The sequence below is a fragment of the Mus musculus genome, chromosome 8 (assembly GCF_000001635.26).
Source record: "Mus musculus strain C57BL/6J chromosome 8, GRCm38.p6 C57BL/6J".
Classification (NCBI taxonomy): domain Eukaryota; kingdom Metazoa; phylum Chordata; class Mammalia; order Rodentia; family Muridae; genus Mus; species Mus musculus.
Window position 1 is genome coordinate 114,002,774 of NC_000074.6, and position 12,124 is coordinate 114,014,897.

The following is a 12,124-nucleotide window of genomic DNA, read 5'->3' on the forward strand; positions in this document are numbered from 1 at the left end:
CATCAACTAACACTCAAGACACTCTCCTACAGACACGCGCGCCTCAGGCCAACCTGTCCTAGCCATGCCCTCAATTTAATGCCCCCTCCCTACAAGCCTTTCCGAGGCACATCTAGGTTATGCTGGGTTGACAGTAAAACTAACCAGAAGAGACAAATAAACTTATTATTTAAAGGTTTCCAAATGACTGCAGGTTTCTTATTGGAAGCCACTGGCCTACAGGGACATAGCCCAACATTTTTAAGCTATTGAAATGGAAAAGAAAGAAAGAAGGAAAGAAAGAAAGAAAAGAGTCAATACAAAGTCTACATCGAGCCAACAAAATTAGCCTTTGGGAACAAGGTGGCATAAAGACACATTCAGAAAAGGGAAGCAAAAATCATTTGTGACAGGCTGTAACCAAATCCCTGAAAGGACTTCTTCATAAAGAAGGAAAATGACACCGGTAGAAATAGGGAACCTGGAGCAGCAATGTGGCTCAGTGCATAAGGGCTTGCCACAAACCTGACTTCCATCTCCTAATTCTATGTGGTAGTTAATAAGTGACTCCTATAAGCTCTCTTCTGATGTCCATATGGGTGCTGTGGTATGCACATACCCCATCTCTCTCCCTCCCCCCCCCCAAACTAAATGTAACAAGAACAAAAATCTGAGAAACAGAGAAAACAATGTAATAGTCCATCCTTTTCTTGAGAGCCTTAGGACTTGTCTGAAAGTGGAAAGAACAAGCTAAAGTGGTGCTTAATGAGTTTCAAAACTATGTAGCTCTAAGGCAATTATAGCCTGGGGGGGGGGGGGGAAGAAATGCACGAGAGCATGGTTGCTGTGGGAACAGTTACTATCTCTTTTCAGATACAGTAACAAACTAAGTAGATACATATAACCCTTAAAGCAACTATTTAAACTGTGCAAAAGGTATACTCTAAAAAAAGAATAGGGTAATTTTAATAAAAAAATTACATTTTATTTATTTATTTGTGTGTGTGTGTGTGTGTGTGTGTGTGTGTGTGTGTCCATGTGCCTACGACAAAGTATATCTGGAAGTGATAAGTCAACTAGCAGGCAGGTGTCTGTACTGGAAAACGTGTGCAGATCCAGCCACTCTTTCCATTCTGTGGGACCCAGGGATTGAACTCAGGCTGGCCAGCTTCACCGCAGGTGTCTTTACTCACTGAACATCTCACTGAGAATAGAGACGTGTTTCAATGTTTCCATGACTGCAGAGTCAACGGAACGGGATGGCCCTACAACGAACGTGCTTCTTGCTTTCCTGGCAAGAACGAAAGTAGCGGCACATGGACACTTTACAATAAAACCCCTCAAAACATATAAAGCCAGGCGCTGTGACATGGGCCAGGACTGCCCTTGATGAGGAGACAAGCACACGTGACAAGACAGAATCCTTGAAGCTGGAAAACCCCGAGACAGAAACCACGCAGGAGAACTGCATGTTCTTAGGAGCTGGAGTGGTAAGCCAGCAGCCTGCTGGGTAAAGGATGATGGTTGACTAAGGCCTTGTAGGACACAATACAGTTCTGCATTTTGTTCTAAGATAGAGATGATCTGGAGAAGTCTTGTACATGAAATTAAAGTTTTGCTAGGGAGAAGCTTGCCTCCCTCTGCCCTAGGTAAGAGGTCTTAGGCAGAGCACCTACAATCTCCCCCAGCTATTGGCCGACAGACAGTCAGCCAGACAAACAAGGTCTCTGGCAAAATCCAGCTCTCTCATTCCTCTGACAGCCAAATGGTGAGCTTCTCTGTGTGTACTTACCTGGGTTGCGTCTAGCTGTTCAGACGACTTATCTAAAAGGCGACAGCCCAAGTTTGATCTTGGGCCTGAGGGGGGAATTAAAAGGTGTTTGTGTTGCAGAAATAATCAGAGTCAGACATCTAGAAATTAAAATTCTTTGTCAGCCTATCAATATTTATGAATGTGTAGTTTCCGACAGCCCCATTCCACAATTTCCATGCATTGCAGGTTGGGAGACGTTGGGTCCTGGAGATAACATCTCTTCAGTGGTACATTTCTTTCTCACGATACAAAGGAACATTTATTTAAATCTCTGACTCATCCCTGGCGCTCACCTATGCTCACCTTTCTCAATGAAAGTCACCAGAGTGGCACTTCCTTTCTTCCTTTCTTCCTTTCTTCCTTTCTTCCTTTCTTCCTTTCTTCCTTTCTTCCTTTCTTCCTTTCTTCCTTCCTTTCTTCCTTTCTTTCTTTCTTTCTTTCTTTCTTTCTTTCTTTCCCTCTCTCTCTCTCTCTCTCTCTCTCTCTCTCTCTCTCTCTCTCTCTCTCTTCCCCATGTAAGCTTTAATGAGCTTATTTGGGCATTCAGATCTGCTGGAGAGTGGAATTTCTTCACCTACAATGGACCTTGCAAGGTTGACTAAACTGCAAGTTCTCTCATCCAAAACCAGCTCTAAGGCCCATATGAATGAATAGGGCACAAATACTGTATACTATAGCCAGTCAAGTTTGCACATAAGGCAAGATTCAAATTCTGAATAAAAGGCTTCTAAATGTAGTTGTGACATCAATTCATCTGGCAATCTTAACCAAGTCATTTAACCTTGAGGCTTCAGTTACCATCTGTAAGATAGTTGTACCTGCGTTTTATATATATATCAGCATGTGTATATGTACATATCTGCCTATTCATACATGTGCATCCTGCATTGCTGTGTATGCATATATATGTATGTATACATAGATGTATGCATTATGTTTGTTGCACATGTATATGTGTGCAAAGATTGTCTTTACAGGAGTTGAGAATGGGCTAATGGGGCCAAAGGGTCATTAAATGAGACTTGAACATGGCATCAGGAGATATGATATATTTTATGATATTCATATTATTCATATGAAAATATGAATAAGTATAGTTGTAAAAATTCCTTCAGGAAGAGGATGATGAGGCGAAGGAGAGGGGGGATATTGACTGTCATTTTCTCCATTGGCTTACAGGACTATTCTGAGGAAACATGATTCCTAGGGAAATACTAGAGACTTATGCCCCGTTATGTTTCCTAATCAGTCACAAGCCTTTTAACTCCGTTTTGCTGGTGCTCTGGCTAACTGCACTTGACTTGCCCTATGAAGTTCGCCTGTGTCCTCCAAGTGGCCAGCAGTCCTTCCTTTCTAGAAGGCTCCCAGGACGACGCCAGGAATGATACCCTGGATGCAGTATCCACTCACTACAAGAGCCAATAATGGTGAGTTCTAATACCAATTCCACATCGAATGCATGTGACCCTTAGCAAAGTCAGGACCCCCATGAGCCTGATTTTCCTTTGTGTGAATGTGTGTTTCCTTTATTTGTAGAATTAGCTCTGTTGTAATTATGTGGAAGACAGTGTTTTGCTAACTAGGAGTGTGTAGTTTCAGATGAAGGGGACATATTTCCATCTTGAAACTATAAGACTTCACCAAGAAAGGAATGAGTCTAATTGGGATTAATAGAAGCAAAGGGAATGTGTGCTGTTTTCATAGGGAGATCCTAACACTGACGAAGAGAAAACTATAAAAATGGAGGTGGGGGAGAATCCCAGGGCACAAGCCAAACACCCTGGGAACAGCTGGATGCAGTGAGGACCAGTCAGCCTCTATTGAAGGATTCTGACCTCCAGCACAATATCTGGCTTACGGTGTCTAGAATTGTATCCTTCCTTCCCATCATCTATCTTCTACCAGGAACACAAATTATGTAATGTCTTTCCATGCGCCACTCAAGCATATAGAGATTCCCCCAACTTCCACACAAGCCATGCTAGACCCTGCTCTAATTCCAATAGCCCTGAAAACCTTTCCTCCTGGAGGGAGACATCTGAGAAACCTGTCCACATACACATCAATATACTCTGTGGCTTTCTGATTCGTCTGGATCCAGCACAGAGCCCGGCATCACTTTTGTCTATGCTTTCAGAACAATCCTGCAAAGTGCAGTTCATCCTTAGTAGCTTATAGACTGAGGGCATGAAGTTCATAGTGTGGTTACCCACTGCTGTGCGATGAGTCAGCTTAAAACACGTGGCTGAGGTCACCTATGTCTCATGTTTCTATGGGTAGACTGGGCTCAGCAGAACAGATTTTCCATTTGGCCTTTTTAGAGTCTGCTACATCACTGATATCAGATAAGGTTAGGTCGGTGCCAACTGGGATGTTGCCTCTAGATTTAGAAAATCTATTGACCATGTAAGAGAACCAATGGAGTAGCCAGATTTTTCCCCCCTTGGTGCTGCAGGAATGCCAAGCTGAACATGGCAAGAGGGAAAAAGTAGATGTTCTCTTATCTACTTGATGTTTGGCCTAGAAAGCCCTGGAACACAATTCTATTGCAAAAGTGGCTGTGCTGAAATATCCATAGATGCAACTAAGCTAAGCTCAGTGAATATTCCATATTCACGGGCCCAGCTAAGCTTCCACGTTCTAGATTCCCCAGAGTATTCACGTTTCCTGACAAACACGGTCACAGATTTAACTAAGCACTTGGCAAGAGACGGTAAGCTGGATCCTTTGAAGGAAAATACAACACATACATACAGAAATAGGCAGGCCAGCTGGTATCGTCCTCAGAGACTTCTTGCACAGAGCTCAAAGCTGACAGAACACGAGTGCTTTTAAAGTGTAATTTGATGTCTTCTTTCTGCACATATCTGTTGGCCAAGTATTCACTGCTCACGGGGATCACAACGTGTGTTACCGCTATCCATACTTTGATGAAACAAGCTGAGAAACTGCAGCGGCTTGAATGAAAATGGCTGACATAGGCCCATAGGGAGTGGCACTATTAAGAGGTGTGGCCTTGACGGAGGAAGTGTGTCACGGGAGGTGTGTCACTTTGAGGTTTCAAATGCTCAAGCTGAGCCCATTGTCACTGCATCTTCCTGCTGCTTTGAGATCCAGATGTAGAGTTCTCAGCTCCTTTTCCAGCACTGTATCTGCCTGTGTGCTATCATGCTTGCCTCCACAATGATAATGGACTAAACCTCTGAACTTTAAGCTAAACCCAATTAAATGTTTTCCTTTATAAGTGATGCAGAGGTCATGGCATCTTCTCAGCAATAAGACCCCAAGAAAAAAGTGTTGGCTCTTTTGTCAAATCAAAGTAAGAGCATGGATGTTCACATTTTCCTAGAGCCGGAGCAAGCAATTGGGTAGCACAGGGGAAACACATTGGGACTGATGTGGACTGAGGGGTAATCCCACCTAAATTCTGCTCATTTTTTGATTTCTGTATCTTGTGAATGAGATCATATTTGGGAAAAGGTCTTTACATATATAACTCAGGATTGCCAGATACGATAATCCTAGAGAGGATCCCAAATTCAATTAAAAGCATTCTTTCTAAGAGAAAGAAAGTGCTGGATATGGGAGTCACATCTATAATTCCAGCATGTGGAGGTTGAGCAAGAAAATAATAATTTGGAGACTAGAATAGAATGAGACCCTGTCTCAAAAGGCACAGCAAAGAAAGGCAGAGAAGGGGGCAAAGGGATAGAGAAGGAAAAGGGCGATATAAAGACAGAGATTGGACTTACTGAGTCTCTAAGGTAAGGGATAACAAGAAACGTCTGCAGACTGCAGAAGCTGAGGAATGTCACAGAACACTCGCTGACAGCTTAGCAAAACAGATCCTGCTGATACCTTTCAGAAAACAGACCTCTGCCGAGAGAGAGAGAGAGAGAGAGAGAGAGAGAGAGAGAGAGAGAGAGAGACAGACAGACAGACAGACAGACAGACACAGACACAGACAGACACAGACACAGACAGACACAGACACAGACACAGACACAGACACAGACACAGACACAGACACAGACACAGACAGACACAGAGAGACAGAGAGAGAACCCATTTGGGAGGTATTAAGCTACTAAGTGTATGGTATACCAGCCCTAAGAAAGGACTGGAGTGCATACATTTACAAATAACTCTGAATCACTAGGACTAAGTTAAGAGAAGCTGAGCTTGGGAAGAGAGAATAGCAAGTGATCCCATGGTAATATATTTTGGTTCGGATTTGAATAATTCAAAATAACTCTGGTCTGAGTTCTCTCGAGCCATGATCCTAGGACTTGGAGCCAGGTATCTAATATTCTAGACAAAGAAGCACTGAATACCTTCCACATTGAATTAACACCCAAAAGGTCTGGATACACACATAGGGGAGAGAAAGTATCGGATAGAAAGGTGACCGAGCTTCTGGGAGTTAGGATATGACTATCTCACAACCTTGGACTCTCACTGGGAATAAGCCAAGGGACAAACCATAGTAGCTAGGGAGTGAACACCATCACACTCATTCTAAATGGGGAGCGGTCCTGGGGGTGTGAATATGATGTTATTTTGTTTAACCTAGAGCCACAAGGTCCACAGTAGGTGAAATGAAACACCACAGAGAGGGAAAGAAGAGGCAAGACATAAACTCCTGCCTCTCCTTCTATCCAAAAATGAAAAGAAAATGACAGTTATCCTCAAGACTCAGATACGTAAGTACTCTTGTCCCCTTCTTCCCAAACTGGCTTTTCTATGAGCGCATCACTGGGAGTAAAAATGAACTATAAGTTATTGGATGAAGAGAGCCAACATTCAAACTGAGACACGCACTGAGCGGCTGAACGTTCACCCCCGGGCACCTGAGCATAACCATGATGGGAAACAGAGGGAACACCACCACGGGGAACTCTATGAGCCATGTCACTTTCTATCTGAGATGTGTGCATTGTCTGAGATTCACACGATGACTGATAAGCAGCCCTGTTGCTCTCTAGAGTAGATTTGTCCCTGCTTTCTAACCTGAATCCTATCCCAAAGGGAGTATGAAAGTGCAAATAATAAAAAATGGAGTGTGTATTTCTGAGTCCTCAGTGATAAGAAGGCACAGACTTAATAAAATGGTCACTGATTTTTCTCTATGAAGATGGCACCTCTAGATGGCATTTCTGCCTTCATTAAATAAAAAGCTTCTCCATACATTTACAATTTCCCAGTATCTAGGTATCAACTCAGTGGTTCAGAGCCTTTGCAGCTCTTGTAGATGACCCAAACTCCTTTCCCAGTACTCATGTCTGAAGACTCACAATTGCCTGTGATGCTAATTACACGGTATCTGATACCTTCTTATGGCCTCTCATGTGCACAAACCCACATAAAGATCAAAAAGAAACAGTTCTCTTGGTGAAAAGAATCATGTATACTGCATAATGTCTAGGACTTTATACATCATTTTTACTGGATTATCCTTCCAAATGGTATCTGGTATACAGCAGGTACTGATTAATTGTCAGACAAATGAGTTTGACACTGACTTCATGAAAGACACTGTAGTATTTGTTTCATTTTTCTTTTTATTTATTTGTGGCAGAGTTTTATGTGTGTGTGCTTATGCCAAGTGGATGTCAGAAGTCAACCACAGGAGTGAATTCTCCCTTTTGACCATGTACATCCTGGGGTTCAAACTCAAGTCAGTGTCTTTACCCACTGAACCGTCATCTTCTACACAACCAATCTGGGTTGTGGTGGTAGCTACATAAACACACACACACACACACACACAATACAGTTGTAAAGATCTACAACAGAATTGTAAAGAGCTACACACACACACATACATACACACACACACACACACACACACACACACACACACACATGTATGCACAGATGCATATAAAACTGGTGAACTCAGCCATCAGAGGCTTTTGCCAAGTCAGTTTCTTGGCTTTGGTACTGAAGTTATACAGGTCACTGCCATTAAAGAACAGTTCATTATGACATTAAACAAATATTTTTATGTGCTTGTGAATGCCATAGCACATGTGTCAGGGTCAGAGGACAACTTGCAGGAGATGTTTTTCTCCTTCCATCATGTGGGTTCCAGGAATCAAACCCAGATTGTCAGGCTTGGTGATGAGTGTCCTAACCACTGAGCAATCGTGTAGCCCCAAGAAGACATTGTTCTTTTAAAGCTGTTTCCAACAGGCCACTCACAGCTCTTCTCAGATGTCACTCCGCAGTCATGCTCAAGAGCAACGGTTCTCACAGTATGGTCACATCCCAGATCAACAGCATCGGCGTCACCTGGAAGCTTGTGTGGAAATGTAAATCCTCAGGGTAGAGGCAATCAGACACACTGGGGAATAAAGGCAGAGATCAGCACTCTGGGACATCCAGATTTCAATGTCTTCCATTCTTTTCTGCTGCTAAGACAAAATACTGTGTCAAAGAAGGTTAAGGGAGAAAGGGTTTATTTCAGCTCACAGTTCCAGGTTTCAGTCCATGATAGCAAGGATGTCACAGGTGGAAGGAGCTTGGCGGATCTGGTTGCATAACTTCCTTATTGAGAAATGGAGAACAATGGTTGCATGCATGCTAGTGTTCACTTGACTTTCCCCACTGTTAGAGTCTAGGATCCCCCTGCCTAGGGAATGGTGCCACCCTCAATGACTCAGTCTTCCCTCTTCAATGACTATAATCAAGATTTCCCACATACCATTTGATCTAGAATGCCCCTCTCTGAGACTCCATTTCTGAGTGGTTCTAGATTTTGTCATGTTGGCTATTATACTCATCATCACACTGAAGTTTCAAAACTACCATTGTTGAACACAGGAATGGTGTCCCTGTTTTTGGAATTGATCATAATGTGAAGATAATTGCTTTGGTTTTCTCCTACAGTGCTGAGGGTTGAACCTTGGGCCTTATGCATGCTGAGCCAGGACCCCTGAATTTCAGTCCAAAAGAGAAACTATTTCTTACTGTCTTAGATAAAAGACTGTAGAAATGGAAGAAGTCTCTTATAAAAATCATTTTTCATCGATTTTCTGTTAGCAGCATTGTGTTTACTTATTATTGTTGTTAGTAAAATAGTAAAAAAAAAATGGTACTTATTTTTGCTCTTGCTGCTTCAGAACCAAACCTTTCCACTCAGTCATGGTAAATTCATTAACTCATCCTTTTAGCAATATGGAGTCTCTCTCCTTGCCTTGCCCCAGTTTCTTGTTTTCATTTTATGTGATTTTTGTTCTTTGGGGAAAAATAGGAAAGTTATAAATACAGACAATAAATAGAAGAACCCTTAACAACAGTGGTGATATGTTCTAGTTACTGCCACATGCCTGGTCTGAAAATCAAATCCAGGTCATGCAGGCCCCACAGATGTTAACAGATAGTAAATCGTCTCAAAAAATAGGTTACAGAGCAGTAAAGTCCAAACAGTGCCTAGGAAAAAACATTTTCATGCGTAATTCCTAAGAAGAGTCTTGTGAAATACAGTCATTATTATCTTCTTGTTTAAATGTAATGGGAAGGATTTAGGCTTAGATTTATTATATCCACATATTAAAAAGTATCATTCTTTTGGCTTCTCACCTTTGAGTGATATTTTCTTGTTGTGAATTATTTTCTCTTTCTATCGTGTGTTGAACTAAACATTGTGTTCTTTCCATTGTATTTTCTGTGAGCAACAGGCCAATAAAGTTCCTATTGGACAAAATTTTAGATGTTTATTCATGACCAACAGAATACCAGGACTATTAATGAGGTAAGTCTCCAGGATACATCCTACTTTGGGGTTTACCCATGATACATTCTTATATTTTTGGTTGTGAGCCTAGCCTTTGACAGCTGAGCCATCTCTCCAGATCTCTATGATACATTCTGAACACTTCAATCAAAAAGATGCCAATGGAGATGAGAGAGCTAGTTCAATGGTGAAGAACACTTGTTACTCTTGCAGAAGACCCAACTTCAGTTCTCAGCACCCATGCGGCAGCTCACTACCATCTGTAATCCAGTTTTTAAAAGATCTGATCCCCTCTTCTGGCATCCTTGAGTACTACACATATGTGGTACATATGTACACACATATACATACAGGTGAAAATACGCACACACATAAGAATAAGGCTTCAAAATTATGCGATTAGATAAATCATCAGCTGAAAATTAAATTAAATGTCATCACTATTCACTTGAGCAACATTACCTACTTTCAAAGATGTATATCTGAGCTTTGGAGGACAGAGAAAAATGAAGATCTAGGACAGTCGTTCTCAACCTGTGGTTAGTAACCCTTTTGCTAGCACATTAAATGACCCTTTCACAGGGGTCACCTAGGAACATCAGAAAACTCTGATATTTACATTATGACTCATAATAGTAGCAAATTTACAGTTGTGAAGTAACAACAAAAATAATTTTATCATTAGGTGTCACCACAACATGAGGAACTGTATTAAATGGTCAGGGCATTAGGAAGGTTGAGAACCCTGACCTAGAAGATTAGTCTACTTACACTTGCAGGGGGATGAATCCACTGGTATAAACTCCTTCAAAGCTGCCTGGGTTGTTCTTGGAGAATTGTCAAGCCATTCCTGAGTGTGGGTCTCCTCCAGGCTTTTGATGACACACTTTGCTAAGCCAGGCAAACACAGATTCTCAAAGCTCCCAGGTACCTGCGTCAGAACATTATCACCTGCTAAGTACACTGCTGCCCAGCCCTCGGCAAGAGTAAACTGCAGACACCAGCACTGTTGACACTCTAGATGTCCACTCGTCCCTGGAGCACACAGGGCTGATAAGTTTCCCAGAACAGCCTTAAGCAATCATCTTCATAGCTTAGAACAGCACAGACCCCTCCCCTTCCGTTTTGCAGATCGGAAGTGTGTCTACCGTTTCAATGGCTATATTAAGGTACTGGCAGGTGTGTGTTTTTCAACAAAGAAGGCAAAACTGTTTCCTTGACTTAGATGTTACTAGAGGCTACCCATGTCCCTTAGTGATTTACCCCCAGTATCTGCAATGTTAGCAAAAACTGATCGAGATTTTCTCAAACCCCTCAGACATGGACTCGTATTCCCCTTCCTCCATTCCTACTTTCCCGTGTGATTTCCTGGGACCCAGTGGATTAATCTCTACATGAAGATCAGCCACCTCAAATGCCATCTGAAGACTTACATCACACAAGCCATGTAAACCATTTAGGAGGATAAGCCCTGAGGTGTGGGTGTCTTTCAAGGTGGAAGCAGTAGTCTGTTGATCACAACCAATTGGCCAAAGCAACAGACAGACTCATGGACTGACCAATGGGTGACCGTCTTTGAGTGATAATCCTTCCCCTCCTATGATGCAACCTATTTCCAGGAAGGCTCATGGAGCATAGTTGAAGCTTCCTTCTTACACTGTCAATCCTTTAAGTTTTGCCTGCCGTATCTATAGCATGGATTTTTAATGCATATATCACAAGGTGGCTGTCCATTGTAGGGCTTAGATTTTTCAAAATCTACTTTTAATAATGGTTCTCAAACACCCCCCCCCCACACACACACCCCGCTTCTAGCCCACCATCCAAAGATAGGGAAGAACACATGGTAAGTCGGACAAGGAGATGTGGACCTGTTTAAAGTAGTTCTTTGGGGGCGATTCCAATCTCCATTTGTCAGGATACCAGCAGTCTAGCTCAGGAGTGTCAGGATACCAAATACAATTCAGCATCAGTGGCCCGATCCAGCAGAAATAGCCAGGCCTCAGGAGCATACAGGATGCCAGGAGTTCTCGGCCATGCCTCTCTCAATGAAGTGAAGATCAGTGAAGAGTCAAGAACAAAAAAGTGTTGCCAGGATCACTATGCAAGCGGGACATCGCTGTCCATTGAGTCCTAGTTATACTCTCTCCAAACATCATGTGTCTTTCCAACCTCAGCAAAATACCATGTGAGTCTACCTCACTCAGCAAGATACCACATGCGTCTGCATCACATGACATGCCCAGAAACTTCCACTTCAGTCCATATTAGAATATGAGAGAATGCATCAGAGTCCAGAATGTCCTAATGATAGTCAGGTGAAAAACAAAGAGTTCTGAGATGGCGTATGATGCTCTTCCCTGGTAGAGTATCTCTGATGATAACAGAGAATGGAGAGAAATGTGAAACTCTGGTTTCTGAGCACAACATGGCTATCACATACATGTCCTCACAGCAGGTGTGGTTAAGACATGTTGGGAAAGTCATAGATGGAGGGCAAGGTTTTGGGGGAGGGGAGAAGACCAAGTACATTGTACACATAAGAAATTTCTCAATGAATATTGTTGAGAAGTAGAACTCAGCACTTAGGTTAG

At 42.4% G+C, this 12,124-nt stretch overlaps 1 long non-coding RNA gene across 3 annotated transcripts in view; it reads right to left on the minus strand.

Moving 5' to 3' along the window:
• Positions 1 to 7,884: 7,884 nt before the first annotated feature.
• Gm30107 overlaps positions 7,885 to 12,124 on the minus strand; it is a 70,483-nt gene continuing 66,243 nt past the window's right edge. Inside the window, exons 1-4 of one of the 3 annotated variants that reach the window (XR_879213.1) lie at positions 11,402 to 11,427; positions 10,302 to 10,461; positions 9,377 to 9,487; positions 7,885 to 8,138 (exon numbers count right to left, since the gene is read on the minus strand). This is a non-coding gene — a long non-coding RNA (predicted gene, 30107). Of the gene's footprint in view, positions 8,139 to 9,376; positions 9,488 to 10,301; positions 10,462 to 10,963; positions 11,026 to 11,401; positions 11,428 to 12,124 lie in introns of those variants that run through there. The other 2 variants (XR_388048.2, XR_879214.1) reach the window with 2 other exon arrangements.